Source organism: Ictidomys tridecemlineatus, chromosome 7 (assembly GCF_052094955.1).
Source record: "Ictidomys tridecemlineatus isolate mIctTri1 chromosome 7, mIctTri1.hap1, whole genome shotgun sequence".
Lineage (NCBI taxonomy): Eukaryota > Metazoa > Chordata > Mammalia > Rodentia > Sciuridae > Ictidomys > Ictidomys tridecemlineatus.
Window position 1 is genome coordinate 182,685,663 of NC_135483.1, and position 15,697 is coordinate 182,701,359.

Sequence of the window (15,697 nt, forward strand, 5' to 3'; positions counted from 1 at the left end):
AATTATTATTTCAATGACTTATGAATATCTACTATAAAAATAAGACTTTCCAAAAAATTATGTAAAAGTAAAATGTAAGTGAGAAAGAAGGGGAGAAGGGTAGTGCTGCGAGGCGCCACAGAAGCCAGCTGACACTCGTTGCACAGGATTGTGTACTTAGGCAGAGTACTAGGAGATACTGGACCTCAAAATTTTGTTTTGAAATGTGATTAGTTTTTCAAAGGCTCTCCTATATTTCATATGTATTTCTTGCCTTTTAAAAACTCGAGCTCAATGTGTTACTTGCATTTTCTCCAAATTCTCAATTACCATCCAACTCCCCTCCTCAATCCCTTGAGATTAATGTAGAAAATATATCGAATACGCCTTTGATAGCAAACTAAACTTGCTCATATTTTTGTTCCCTCCCAAGATCCCCCTGATGACCGAGATTTCAATGAAATCTTGAAAATCAGCAAGGAATTTACTCTCTTGCTGTCCACATGCTAATGCACGATGGAGCTAGAACTAACCCTCAGGTGACAGAGACTGCGGTTCTTGTCTTTCACGAATCAGCAAAGGTTCCAATTTGTATTGGAACAGCCTTTTCCCACTGGGTCAGCCTTCTGGCTGGATTCAATCATAGTCTCTAGTCTCGACTTGATTCGGTAGCTCAGTATAGACTCAGCTTCAGTCCATGGCCTTTTTACTGCTCTAAGACCAGTTTTCAAATAAATAACTGGCTAAATGGTTTCCAGATGCTAAAATAAAAACTATACAGATGCAAATATATTACATTTAATTTCAGGGCTGTTTAAGGTTTTTACTGTGCCTAGAGAAGACAGCTATAAAAAATGCACATCACTCGAGCACAGCATACTTCATCAATTACTCCATTAGCAATAACAATGTGGGAAATAAAGGATGAAATTGAGTACAATAAAGCAATGAAGAAAATGAACATAAACAAGAAATGGAAATCACCAAGCAATGAATTAATATTGAACCATAGCTACCCAGAGTTCTGTTCAGGTCTTTCTTGAAAATACAATGTTTCTGAGCACAGATCAATAGTATCCAGGATTTTCAACTGCTTTTCTCACAGTGATGAGCTTTTGGGAATTATGCTACCATGCTTTTTTCTCCTATTCTCCTTATGATCCATGGTGCAGACGCCATGATGGCTCTGTGGGTAGATAGTAGACCCCAGATAAGGAATCCTTCTGTCAATCAGTCCTAAAATATTGGATTCCTTAGCACCAGTCAAGGTGTATTCTTGTGCTTCCATGGTTCAAGGTGAGAATACATTAGCCATCTCCAAAGTCACACGTATACTTTAGGCACAGAGCAAGGAAAAAGATGGCACATCATACAATTGTCATCACTATAGTTAAAAACTGACCATCCAATCAGAAATTTATCACCCATTGCATTAAAAACATATAAAGCAACAATCAAATTCTATGGCAATAGGAGAATTAATCTGAGAAAACCAATAGGGAAGAAATTAAAGGTTGAGGTTCACCAAAAAAAAAAAAATGATTGAAATTTGTTTTATGAAAGCTATGGCTTAAAAATGACAAGATCTCAATTATATGAAGATTTCAAATGTTTGATCCAGGATGCTTCTTACAAAAGTAGAATGTAGAACTACGTTACCGCGTAGAGCTATAAAAACAACAAAACTAATAGGATGTTTAGAACTACTTCAATTTACCTATATAGGAACAAGTAGATCATAAAAAGAAAAATAATCTAGGTTCATATGAGTGCATTTGACAAAGCTAAGAATTCTGAGTCAACGGTCCTTGGACAGTCATGTCAAGGACCAATATTATGTCAGGAACAATAATGGAAACCCTTTGGTTCCCACCATGTCAACCCATACAGTGAATGGGTTGAAATAACCTTGATGAGAGAAGTCCAGAAGGCTTAGTGTGGAGAGGAGGAGAGAAGAGGGGAGCAGAGAAGAGGGGAGCTGAAGCACAGGGAATCTCTCAATAGTGTTGTCAACTTCACAGGGTGGAGCAGGTGCCTCTCTGCATATGACTGCGGCTAGGGAGGCTAGATAAAAAGATGCTGTAGCTGTCCCTTCATCCTTTGTAGGTTTTGAACTCCGTGGACAATTAATACTCATTATCTCATTGGGAGTCTGTCTCAGTTCTTGTGTACATGGTTGTTCCACGTTATCCTGGTTTCTGATGGACGATTTATGGTCTTTATTTTCAAGTTCACTAACTTCTATTTAGCTTCTAGATCTACCCACCTTCTTAAACCCTTCTCATGGAAGTCCAGAAACCAGTCAACCTTGCCCCAATATCCAAAATGGGCTGCTGCTGCTCCTATCCCCAACTTTAGCCCCTGAGCCATCAGTTAGTTTAAAAGGGGAGACTCTATATTCCAGGAGACCCAATTTGTAAGATTAAATCAAAATCTCCTGGATATGATGTGATCCCTGAGGTATCCGTTGGTGCTTTTCTTTTGTGTTGTATATCAAATTCCAGGAAAAGAATCTCTGCATCTTTCCTTTTAGTGTTCTCCCTATTGCCTTGCTCTCAGCCCCAAACTGAAGAAAAATGAAATATCAGCAGCTGCATTTTACATCCATGAAAAAGAGCCCTTCAAGAGACTTTCCATTCAGGCATTCAGATTTACTGCACTACAAACCGGTGGGAACTTACTGCATTTATTCAAACTTCTGTCATCGTCACTGTGAATATAGCCAGAGGTCTCCTGTGAGCTTCCCAATGAGATGCTGAATGGCAACTGAAGTAAACAAAGCAAGCATCTCACTTTCTATTCTCTTGCCTGCGCCACTGGTATTTAACGACATAAGAAATACCCAGAAGCCACAGTTGAGTTAAGCATGAGCATAAATAAAATGACAATCCACAAAGCGCGAGTGTGCATACCCTAAATTCTTAAATCAGATTCCTTTCTCTCAGGGCACCCCTCAAGCTGAAGTTATATTTCTTGTGCCCTTACAAAATTTACCTCACCAGTGGGCCTTTATAAAATCCAAGCTGCAGCTTCGCAGGTAGCAAGGACTTGGCGTGCAGTTCATCAACCACCCACCCCTTTATGCCTCTTCAGCCCTTTTGCCCTGGGCCCCTGCAATGTGCTCTTGTTTCTTTCTCCTCGGGGACACAACATCCTCATGGCCTTCCATGCCCTGACATGAGGGATATGATTAAGGAGTACATTATTCATTTTTTAAATACTTTAAGAAACCCACCTGATTTTGATATAGGTAACTTCTCTGTAAGGTGGTCAGGGAACTGAGTGGTTCTAACACCTGTATGACAAACTGCCAATTTAGAACAGGTGGAGTCAGAGGTTTCCAAGGCCTGGGCAAGGTAGTCAGAGCTATGGCAAGTCATTGTGTCAAAGCCACAGAAGCAACACAGACATGGAGGTTCAGGTGAGGCCTGAGTTGAGCAGGTCACCAAGATACAGGTAAGGAACTCTCACAAAGAATTGGATCCAAGTGGTACCACTGAGTTTCAATGAGGATGCCTTCCTCATAGGAAGGACATGAGGTTCTGGATCCTGAACTGCTTGTAACTATATCTCTGGTGCTGATTAACTCCATGGCCGTAAGGAAAAAGATTTCCTCTTTCTGAATCCGTTTCCTCATGGAAAACTCATTCGTTTGTTTACCCAACTGTCAAGTTCTATTGCATTTCAGCTTTTGTAAAATGAGCAGTCAGAATTTACCAGTAAAGAATGAGAGAAAAGAAATGTAGAAATCTGAAAATGCACAGCAAATTTAAAAACTACGAATCTGCTCAGGTAACCAGATTGCATGGGTTTAAGAGTGAGGCAGAAAATGTGGGAAGTATTTGTCGACAACTGCTGTCTGGAAACTTTTTGTGCCCTCCCAGGGCAACAATGGAGTCGACTCATTGCTTTCAAGTAGGAAAATGGCAGAGTATGGGGAATGGCTGGTTTTATCACTTGGAGCGTGAATGATATCATACTTTTCAATATTGAGATTAATTACGTGATTCTGTATTGTTCAGTCTAGCAGGCGCTCTAGTCCCCCTCTCTGCTTGCTCATATAAGAACTGTGGGGCGCATCTCAGTCCTAAGAGAATTATCAGCCATCTAAATCAAAGTCTACGGCCAAGAGACGGTGTGAGATGACATGTTTTCTGCTGTCTCTACCTCTGTCATTGGTGTGGAAAAGTGGCTTCTCTAAATCTGATGTTTTCCTGCTCACTGCTGCAAAGACCAAACCATTTAATCTACAATATTTTTTAAAGTAATGAAGATGAAGAAAGGAGAGGTTTCTGTTCAAGTTATAGCTGCCTTATCTAACTTTATTCTCGGACAGAGAACTCTATGCCATCATTGATCTGAGCTTTCAAAATTCAGTTCTTTTTATTTGCATCCACAGACACTTCCCAAGATCTCTCAAAAGGATGTAGCAAAGCAATTCTGGTGTCTACTCACGTTCCTTTTGATCTCTGTCTTCTGAGTCTAAAAGTTCCTCCTTATCCTTATACCAAGTCTGTACCTATTTCCTGTTACAGAAAGAATGATACCTCTTTGTGAAGAAAACCATGTTGTGTTATTCCTCTTTTAGATAACAGCCTGGAGACAATTCTCAGGCTAGAGTCACTGGCACAAAAATTACATGGGGTGAAATATAGGTTGCTTAGATTGCTGGGTCCTATCTTGGACTACTGAATCAATGCAAGAATATGGGCTGGGAATCTGCATTTCCAACACATTCTATGAATGATTCTTATGCTTGTCAAAGTACAAGAACTGCTAGCAGAGCTTTTGAGGCTAAACAGATAGCAAAGACATTGGAAGTTGGAAAGACCAAGGAAGAAGTTATTGTAATGATGTCATCAAGCAATGATGTAATACAGATATTACCCACAGTGATTATGGTAAAAAAGGAGCGGAGCATGCCTGAGAGTCATTTCAGATAGGGGTTAAACCTTCTGGTAGCATTTGGATTAGAATCATGTTGAATTGGTTTATTATGAGCATACAAATCACCAATTTTAGGAATGACTCTCAATGCAAATTCTCTCACCTCCTTTGCTGGTCGACTGGGTAAACTATATCAGCATCAAACTATTTTAGCCTTTTATGGAAGAGTCTTGGAAGCAGTTTTTGTGACACATTTGGTCACATTTCAGCTACTTCATTTTATTCCATGGACTAACAAAAGCATCAAAAAGGCAGAGATATTAGAATGAGCTGGAAGAGTCACTAGGAGGGAGCAGGCTGTACTCCACTATATCTGAGCACACAATGTGAATGCCTTTCTGTCACCACAGGGCTCTGCTTGGTCCTGATAGCATCATCCTGAAAACTCAGAAACTTTAAGCATATGCACCATCAACTTGCTTGGATTTTTGAATCCTTAGCCCAAAGACAGTTTAGTACATTCAAAGGATCACCAAGGATGAGAATATGGAAGAACAAAGAACCATTGTTCTTTGTTGCAACATGATACAGCCATGTAGCATGCATCAAACCCAGATCTCTTTTAAGGAACACCATGTTTCAGGAGATTACTTGGTTTCTGTCAACAGAATACACAATAAAATAAATTGTTTATTTTATGTTTAGAAAATACAGACTTGCACAATGTTAACTGCCTTTACTACACTACTCCCCAGAGTCTCTAACAGGATAATGTACATGGAAGCTGGCAGCAGAAATATTGAGGTTCAATTATGAGTCTGATATACAAGGGTATAGATCACTTTATGCTTCTGTTTTCTTGTCTGCAAAAGGCAGGTAAAAATTATACCCGTCTTGTAGAGTAGCCATGAGACTTACATGAGGTTAAGACTGTGAAGGCTTAGAGTAGGGCTTGGAGTCTGTTAAGTACTCAATAAAGCAAAACTAAGAACAAAACAAAATGAAAACATCCAGGAAAGCAAATAGTGTTTTGTAAATTGATTTGATGTAGCACGGTGGTGCAGGAAGTCAGAGGAGCAAACATGTATTAATGGAAGAGTGTACTTCAGGACAAAGTTTAGGAAAAATTCTGCACTAGGAGATAACACTGTTCCAGGGATAGGTGGAGTGAAAATGTCAGTAAGGGAGACTGATCTGGACTAGAGAGACTGGAGAAGAAGAACGGGGGTTTGAACTGGTGATCTGCTGCTGCCCCTCTGGTTCTATTTCTAAACTCAGGGAACTCAGGCTAGCAAGGTCCAAGTCCCAAGAGGGAAAGGAGGCTTTGGTCTATCCCCAATGCCATTCCCTGGTTTACTTTACCCTGTTGGAGTAGTTTCATGGTAGCTAAAGGAGACATGTCCACCAGCCACAGACTTATTAGACAACAAAAAGACCACCCTTATCCCCACCTGGGAGGTTTGGTGTCTGGATGAGAGTAAATGTTCTCTGTCCTCAGGTTTGCCTGACTCTTGCCCAGAATGCTCTCTGTTAGTTCAGGAAAAGGACTGGCCACCACCAGCATCCCTTCACTTCTCCATCCCAAGTTTGTCTAAACCTCTGTATTGGAGGTGCCAGCATGGGCACAGCCCCCCTCACACCTGATGAGGCAAAACGATCAGCAGATCCATTGTCTTTATTTTGGTCTTTGAAGATTCTGGGTCTATCTACTACTTCTGGACCTTGAGGAAGTACCACATAGAGGGATGTAGGCTTTGCTCCCTTAATGATTATCAGGATGATTCCAAGAAAAATAACTCAGAAATTTAGGGGACTAAAGACAGTGTGGTGAAAGTTGATCAGTGAGAGACAGGATAAGGGAGTACATCAGCTAAATTCCTTTACCTGCCTTCTCCCAGGAGAAACCACTCCTGGGGCCAATGGTGCTGTGCTGCCTGTCTGGACACTGGCTACAGCGAAATGACACCTTGAGCTTGCCTGTGCCTTCTCCTGACTCATTCTCCTTTTCTGCAAGTTTTGCCTTAAGGTCTATCTCAGGAAACCCAGGCCAAGTAAGGGTCTATGTCAAAAAGTGGGATCATGTTTTGAATCCTCATTTGTATTTCATAAATACCATCATGTTTCTTGGAGTTTGGGAAATTGATCACAGGGAGAAAGACTCATAGCAATCATCAGGAAACTATTTTCTTTTCTAGAGAATTTATCTTTCTGAATTTCTAATTCAATGACTACGGTTGGAACAGGATTAAGACTCTGCCAATTTAAAGTTTTTCTTAATATTGAAAACAAAGCAATAAGAATATTGTTTATTTTTCTTGGTATTTCTAGCACTGGACATCATGCCTTCACTGTTATGATCACTAATAAAGGCTAAATCTCTAATTTGTCTTATAGATATTTCTTTCACCAATTTAGGTAATGCAAGAAAAAACTGAAATTCAATTTGCTTCACACAATAATTCAACTAAAATTTCTAGGTCAAAGGCTCACAAAGCATGACCTAGGGACCATTGGTAATTCAAATGTACTACAGTCTATTCATGCTGAGATGGGGACTGATAGGTTACACAAACTGTCAAAGCTGCTTATAAGAAATTGAGATATAATGTCTGATAGTTATTAAACATCAGCCTTCTCTTCTCATTGGAAAGCCTACTATAGGAAATTAGTCTGTAACAAAATACCCTTTTGGTCAGAGTGTGAATACTTAATTCTTGGGAATATCTGAATATTTGTAATGTAGACAGAAGTGTGTTGATTTATGTGAAGTCATGATTTTTCACCCTGTCTACATTTTATTTTTTTATTTATTTTTATTTTTTAATTTTTATTTTTTATTATTAGTTATTCAAAACATTACATAGCTCTTGACATATCATATTTCATACATTGATTCAAGTGGGTTATGAACTCCCATTTTTACCCTGTATACAGATTGCAGAATCACATCGGTTACACATCCACGTTTTTACATTCCTGTCTACATTTTAGAATCATGGGGGTGAAGGAACGTGGGGAGGCTTTAAAAAGTAATCCCAGGGTCCCAGCTCCAGAGACTTTGATTTTGTTGGTCTACATACAGCCTAAGATTTAGGGTTTTGCTTTGGTTTTAATTTCCCAAAGTGTTTTCAATATGCACCAAAGATTGAGATCCTCAGTAAAAGTGATAGACTATGTTATAAATATATTAAATTACTTGTTTATCTGATGTTTCACAGAATATTAGAAAGCAAGCAATCATTTTCTCTGAAGGAAAGATCAATGCAGGTGAATTAGAAACTATATGCAGCATTTTAATAGAAAATTGGTAGAAAGAGCATGAAAATACTTATTAACACCCAGGTCATGGGAACAATGCCATGGAAATGGGCCAGAGAGAAAGAACAGGAGACGGACCCGGAAAACTTTCTGCTTAGATCTTTTGTGGAAGGAAATAGGTATCAAATGAGAGAGTCTATTTTCTAGTACATGACAGTCATTATTTCTCCTCTCTTACTTCTAAAAATAAATTGGATCACTTTGATTTTTAATAACTTTTGAAACCAAGAGTGATCAGGATAGGAAAAAAAATCAATTGACTTGAGTTAAAATCTGGTCCAATTTTGAAAATTCTTTCTTAAATACAGTTCCCTGATGTCCCAGAAAACAACAAAAAGACAGAGACAGACACAGTTATGCACAGAGACCTCTCTGGTGAATGGAAGGCATTGTTTTTTACCAAAGTTCTTTGGAAGAAGCCAGTATCACCTTTCTGAAGTCAAGGTGTTCTTTTCTAGTTGCTGGATTCAGGGTATTTTCAAAGTAAGGCTGTTCAGCTCCATCAAGCATGCACAACATTGACCTGATATCATGTGGAATCTTGTGGTTGACCAGAACATCTGAAGTGGGGTGCAAAACCAGATGTCAAGGACTATGGCTAGATAATTCAGTCCTGATACTCTTTATTCCTGAAACAATCGTTATAGCAAACTCCTGCTCCCAAGACCTGACACCCTTTCCCTGCAATAGTTTAGAAAGAGTTATTTTGGTTCTGTGTTTAATTGTTAACCTCCCAACATGATTGTTGGTTTAAACTTTTTAAATTATTTTCTGAAAACTTTGCTTCCATAAAGGGAGAAATCCTGAAAGTTCATTCACTTTGCCTCCGAATAATAAGATCTTCCAGAGAAATCATCTCAGAAACCTTTGTTAATTTTCCCACTTATCAGTTTTGAATAATATAAAACAAATCTGTGCTCAGCTTCTGCCAAGACAATGCATTGGGGACTTCCAGTGTTCACTGGGAATCATTACTTTGTTTTGGTTTGCTTGGGTTCAGACCCCTGAGATGGCCCTTGAGTTTCAGGTTCATTTAAACTGCTGAGTTGAGCCTGGTTTCCATCTGCAACCATAAAATTGCTTTGAATTTCTCCAAACTCAGCCCAGGTTTGCTACATATTCATCTAAGAGTTGGATAGGGTTCACTGAGAGGTTTGCAGATCTATTTGATTATTTAGCTGTTCAGATCCTAATTTCTCAACTGCCAGGTGAGAAAGTTACCTGGTTGGAGATTCTATCATCTGGAGGCACTTGCTTATTTCCCATGCCCAAGTCTAAAGGATTTCTTTTCTTTTGGGGGATAAAGGTGTTTGTAAGAAGAATACCCATCTCCAAATCTAAGAATGCCTCTTGAATTTTCCCCCAAGTGTGTGGTGAAAACTTTGTCCCATATGGAGACCTTCATGTAGGTAACATGTGTCTCTTTTCTCTGTTAGGGTCTCCTTTTACATTGGAAGTTGCTGAGATGCTTTTCCCTTTGACGATGATGTGGACTAAGATCTAGCAAATGTGAATGAGTCTGAAAATGTTTGGATTTCAAAACCAATTGAGACTAAGCAGTGTGTGCAGGCAACAGGGCATGTAGAGCTACCTGTGCACAGGCACTGAAGACAAATGCTGTATTGTGCTCGAAGGCAGAAGAAAGGGAAATGGGGAACATTTTTGGAGGGATATTTGGGGGCAATTTCCAATGAGATGGTATGCCAGAGATGTATAAAGATTTGAACTCTGACATTTGAGAGGATTTAATACAATGTAATTTTTTTTTCTTTTTAAATAAATTTTAGGAATGGTGGGTAATTTCATTTTGCTTCTTCATTGCCTCTTCCATGAGATCCTGCAAAATCTAGCTCAAACTAGGACACTTCAGAATGATTTATACCCTCTCTGGATACATTGTCATCATTATTTAAAAACACATCCTTCACTCATAATAACTCTGAGTACTAATGCTCCTGAATGCCTACTGCTTATCTATATCCAGAACTATACATAGGGCTAAAATGAAACATAAAATTAAGATTTAAAATTGACTAGAAATACATATAGATAACATTTTAAGAGGTTATTTTGATGAATCTTTAGTAAAACTCAGTTTTGGTGTTGCCAAAATTCTTCGTTAGTCACTGAAAACTGTAACTTAATTGTCAGGGCTAAAATTGATACAGTGAAATTGTGTAATTACATAATCATGTGGCAATGGAAAAAAAAATAAAATTAGAAAGCAAATGAATGCACAAGGTGGGTAATTTTTCTGTTGCACAGAAATGGTGTACTTGCTAAATGTGCTAATAAGACAAACCAGTATACATACACATTGTGAGAATTTTACATGGCCCATCCTGCTGGTTACTTGAATATAGCTGGATACACCTCTCAGAGAATTTATTATTTTGTACATTTTGATCTTCTCCATAAAACTTAAAAATGGTCAACGTATAGCCTGCAAACTAGTCATAGTATTTAGCTGTGAATGTCAAAATAGGTCATGCTGTATATAGCCATTGTCTCCAATGGTAGTTATGATTCCAGTAAAAAAAAAAAAAAAGATTTTAATGACACAATTATTTTTATTTTCATGTATTTGATTTCCCCATTCTCAGGCAGGGGAACCAACAATGACTAGATTCCATATCTTGCTCATACATCAGAACAATGCACTAGTTTCCTCAAACAATTTGGAAATTAGTAGGAACGATCTAGAATCTCCTTTTTCAACCTGGCTAGTAATCCTTGCTCTTTGGGCTTGCATGATACTCCTCAAGTGAATGTGGATTTAAGGTCTTTCATCTGCTCTCAGTTTAGCCACAGCGAGGGCCCAAAGTGGAATTCCTGTAGAGATCACAGTGCTCACACTGGGACTGAATTTCCTTTTACTCCAAAACTAGTTTAAATGTGAAATCACTAGTAGCAAAAGAGATTAGGATGGGGATGCCTGAGATATAAAATGGCAAATGGCAAAGGCATTTTCCCTGTCCTAAAACCTCTGTGAAGTGCTAAAAGACCTAGTTGGAAATTATTTAAGCACAAAGGAAAGCAATTCATTTTTTTGTCATCTAATATTATTTTACTACTCTAGGAGAAAAATGAATTATGTTTTTTAAAAAACTATGAGTAAAACAGTGTTGTGAATATGCTGATCTCCTAGAGATAATTCTTAAATTTGTAAGGACAAAAGTAATTAGGCTTCCTCTAAAACAAAAGTTTTAATTTATATGTCTTTATTTTATTATTGCTTTGTTTTGTTTTTAGTATAAGAGATTTTGTTTGCATATATAAATTTTTAAAAGCCTATATTTTCTTTGAACATACAAAAATGGCTTGCATGAGTATATTTATTTACTTATTATTTTTGTTATCAAACATCCATTCATTAGTTGATATTATTGGCTGAATTACACGCCTCTCAAAATTCATATTTTGAACCTCCTTTAAACTCAATATGTCCATATTTGGAAATAAAATTTTTACAGAGGAAATTAAGCTAATATGAGAACATTAGGGTAGTCTCTAATCCAATATGACTTGTGTCTTTAGGAAATTCAGACACAGGTGTGCATGGAAGAAAGATGGTCATCTACTGGCCAGGGAGAAAAGCAGGGAACAGATCCTTCTCTCAACCCTCAGAAGCAACCAACCCTGCTGACACCTTAGCTCTAACTTCCAGCCTCCACACAGTGAGAAAATTCATTTATGCTATTGGTGCTATTTCATCTGTGGTACTCGTCTAGTGCAGCTTTAGAGAACTAATAACCATTCAGTGAAAATGGCATTGAGCAATCAACTACATAGAAGAAGTGTTATTCTAAGTAAGGAAGGAAATGCAAAATGACGTCCCGAGATGAGAACACTCAATAATGATATTTGGAAATGAGGTGGAGAAGGGGAAGATCAGCTAGTAGAGAATGAAAGAAAAGAATGTTTCTAGACACATGCAGATGGCAGCCTTCTTCAAGATGTTTGTATGAGACGTGAAACCCTACAAAGAACATACCAGAGAGTTCCAGAGGGTCCCAATTGTAGCAGTGACAACACGACTTCTTTTATTTAGTCTTTTCTTTTACAGAAGTATATCTGTTTCCACTTATAATTTGTTCTTCTGTTTCCTTGACAAGAAAAAAAAACCTGGAACAAGGTAGAGAGTAATTACATACATTCACTCTTGCATGCTTCAAAGATGGGAGCATCTTCCAGTTCCCTGGGTGTTCTAGGCAACCTTGATGATGCTCCATCTCCTTTGATATACTGGGTGTGTCTCCAAGGTACTCTTCTTTTTCTGTGATTAATTGGTCATAGTTCCCTGTGCTGTTAGATTTTCTCCTTCACTTACTGCTGTGTTTAAACCAAAGGCCATTTCAAAATAGAAGGCAGGTTTCATCCTTCACCATCTATATGCTTTGGATGTCCTTCTGACAAATCTGTTAATCTGGATATGCAGTCTGTACTATCTCTAGGACCCCTTGGTATTCTCAGTTAATCTACCCCATAGCCCTCCAATAAAGTTATGGTTCAGTCTGTTTTTACAGGCAAAACCAAAATCACATTTAATTTAGTTTAATTTTTAGTACTGGGGATTTAATCCTGGAGTGCTTAACCACTGAGCCAGCCCTTTATTTATTTATTTATTTATTTTTTATTTTGAGACATGGTCTTGCTAAGTTGCTTAGGGCCTCACTAAGTTGCTGAGGCTGACTTTAAAGTTACCATCCTCCTGCCTCAACCTCCTGAGCCACTGTGGCGTGTGCCACAGTGTCCAACCCAAATCACGTTTTAAATAAATCTCAGAGTTTAGATTTAAATGGAGAATTTTGCATGCCCACTGGTATCCTGCCTCCAGCCCCTGTAAGGATGGAAAATGGGAGGAATTCTGTTTATTCAAATGAGCATAAGACTTTTGAACCATGGTACCCATACTATTCATATTTTAGCTAAGTGAATTCTGATCTAATCCCATAAGGGGCACGGGGTTCTACCTCTCTCTACATGAGGACCACCCGACAAACTTTTAAAACACAGATGCCCAGAATCACACCCCAGGAGACTGAGTTTCAGCTGCGCTGAGGTGGGGCCAGGCATTAGTATTTTTAGATGTGCTCTAGAAAATTCTATAATAGAGCCAGGATTAAAAACAACTAGTATGAATAGAAACTCTATGCGATGGAGGAAATAAAAGGTACGAATAGTGAATATATTCCATTAGGATTTCAAAACAAATGAAATCTATTAAATGGAACCACTAGTAATTAGTTGGAGTTTCTATTAATTTAATAGGAATACATAAAGAAGTAAAAGAGAAATCAACACAAAATTGATTTTTGTTTCTCAGATATTTAATTTGTAGACATTATAAATTATTCCTATTGATCATTGTCATTAATTAATAATATGATCATTGTTATTATTGTATTTAAAAATAGTTATTGGGTTATTTTTTCTTCAAACACTAGAAAAACAGATAGAAAATTAAAATTCATTGGCTATTCATGTATGTTTTGTGAATAGCCAAGGTTTAACTTTGTTCGTACAAATTTTATTTCTTTGAATAATTAAAAACCTCTTGCTGAGACTCCTTTTCTAGTCTATTTTAAAGTCCTATTGTGCAAGAGTTCTTTCTCCTGCCCAGTTCTTTCTCACTGTTCCTGATCCAGACTATTAATATAATGCTTCACTGAGAACTAAATGTTTTCTTTCTTCCTTAAGCTTAAAAATTGAAGTCATGGTTTCACTATTTGAAAATTCCAAAATTCAAGCCTAACATGGATTTTAGTTACACTGTCATGTTTAACCATTTTTGATAGAAAATGCTTTTGCCACTGATTGAAAGCCACAAACATGCTTTGAATCCAGTTCAATATATTTCTTATTTGTTTCTGATTTTCGTTTTTTCCCCCCCTTTTAATTATTATTAGAAGGTATAAATTTCCAGAAAAGCTTGGCCCTGACAAGGCTCCATTATTTGCACATGACAAGCTTTATCAAAAACAGTTGGATTTTTGTAAGAAGCCTTTTATGTTTCCTCCATAAAATATAAATAAATGAAAAGGATTAGACCAAGGAAACGGAGTGTAATTCATCACCAACGCGAAGCACAGTCAACTGGCTGCAGATGACGCACTGAAGGCCTAGGGACAGGGCTCTAGGCAGGGAAGCCCTCTCTCTTGGACCAGGGTGACTGACATCCTTACCTTCAGCAAAGAAACAGATCTCATTTTTTTGGTTTGTGATGGCATCTTAATTTATTATCCTTTTGTTTTTTTAGTGTTTGCTGTATAAGTCTAAAGCTGGTTTTGACTCTCGAAAAGCTATCATGTTCTAACATTGACTCTAAATTATGGAGTTAGTGCTCCCTCCTCCACTTTCTCTCTCTCTCTCTCTCTCTCTCTCTCTCTCTCCCCTCGTCGTCGTCATCCTCCTCCTCCTCCTCCTCCTCCTTCTTCTCTCTTTCTTGCTCTTTCTCTTTTTCTCTCCAACACACAGGAAAATAAAACAATACAAATGAACGATACAAACGAATACATGGCATTGAACACCGCAAAGGATGAGGTTCTCAGCAGCATGAAAAACCATTGTTTTTTTGGGGGGGAGGGGGCTACTGGGGATTGAACTCAGGGACACTTGAGCACGGGACCACATCCCCAGCTCTATTTTACATTTTATTTAGGGACAGGGTCTCACTGAGTTGCTTATCACCTCACTTTTGCTGAGGCTGGCTTTGAACTTGCGATCCTCCTGCCTCAGCCTCCTGAGTTGCTGGGATTACAGGCGTGCACCACTGTACCCAGCATGTAAAACTATGTTTAATAGATATTACATTTCAAAAACAATTAGTAATAATGTAAGAAAAAAGTTACATATATATATATATATATATATATCCTATTATCTCTCTAACCATAAAAATCAAATATTTTACCTACATTAGCCTAAAATATCATACACTTTGGGCTTGTATAACTCTTCCTAGTTTTTTCTGTACTTACCATGTGCTTTTGTTTGTGGTGAAGTGGAAATTCATAGCACAATTTCCCCTGAAAATCTTTCTGAACTTTCAGAAACAAGAGACTTTTTGCATCCCATATTCTTTCCCTGAACTTCCATTTCGATCTAATAATAATAGAGTGCTTTATAGCATATAAATCACATTTCTGTTTAAAAGTGACCCTCCTCATGACCTTTCTGTCCCTGCCTGTCAGCACATATTCTTCTAGAAATAATAAGCTCTAGCCGGGAATGAGCGCTCAAAATTAGAACGATTCCAGGAACTACCTTTATGAAGGCTGGGATATAGCTCATTTTGAAGTTAAATAATTTAACAGCTTCCCAAATGTAGACATGAACTGGATGTGTCATTTGAAACAGAGAGAAGTTTACCGATAGATTTGTAAAGGAGAAAAATATGTCAATATGTTTGTAGTTGGAGAGAGACATCTGAAAATGATGACTTAGGTAGATTGCCTTCATCTTCTGTTAAAGCAGAGTTGAGAATTATTTATTTTTAATTCTAGCCTGGTTC